General features: G+C 36.8%; 1 non-coding gene across 1 annotated transcript; it reads right to left on the bottom strand.

Moving 5' to 3' along the window:
• Positions 1-242: 242 nt before the first annotated feature.
• LOC128249130 (U2 spliceosomal RNA) lies at positions 243-428 on the bottom strand. Its single transcript, XR_008265251.1, has one exon. It is a non-coding gene; the product is annotated as a U2 spliceosomal RNA (small nuclear RNA).
• Positions 429-745: the final 317 nt, after the last annotated feature.

Raw genomic sequence — 745 nt, 5'->3', positions numbered from 1 at the left:
ACCTTCCCTCCACTTTTAAGATAGATAGATAGATAGATAGATAGATAGATAGATAGATAGATAGATACGACGAGCTTCTTTCCGTTTCCGTCTACCAAATCCACTCACAAGGCTTTGGTCGGCCCGATGTTATAGTAGGAGACAATTGCCAAAGGTGCCACGCAGTGGGACTAAACCCGGAACCATGTGGTTGGTAAGCAAGCTACTTACAACACAGCCACTCCTACGCCTATATTTTCTTCTGAATATGGGCTGAATCCTGGAAGTACTGCTATACCAGGCCAACCTGTCGCAAAAGCGGAGCAAGCCCCTAACACTTCGCCTCGTTCTAAAAAACAGTTTAATATCGATGACCCCAAATAGGGGCCGTATCAGCTGATAAGAACAGATACTACATTTTGATCTTAGCCAAAAGGCCGAGAAGCGATGTATGTATGTATGTATGTATGTATGTATGTATGTATGTATGTATAGGTATGCCTGTAACAATGTATGTCGGTAGGTATGTAGGTATATATGTATGTGTGCGTGTATGTATGGATAGATAAATAGATGGATATGCGTATATTTATGAATGTATAGGTGTATATATATAAATAAGTATGCATAGTAAGTATCTGTGTATGCATGTATATATGCATATGTGTATGTAAATTTATGTATGTACATGTGTATGTATTTATGGTTATGCATACATGTGTATAAACATGTTTTTGTATATATATATATATATATATATATATAT

This window comes from Octopus bimaculoides, chromosome 11 (assembly GCF_001194135.2).
Source record: "Octopus bimaculoides isolate UCB-OBI-ISO-001 chromosome 11, ASM119413v2, whole genome shotgun sequence".
NCBI classification, from domain to species: Eukaryota; Metazoa; Mollusca; class Cephalopoda; order Octopoda; family Octopodidae; genus Octopus; species Octopus bimaculoides.
The sequence above is the reverse complement of the archived record's forward strand: the minus strand, read 5'-3'. Positions and strand labels throughout refer to the sequence as shown.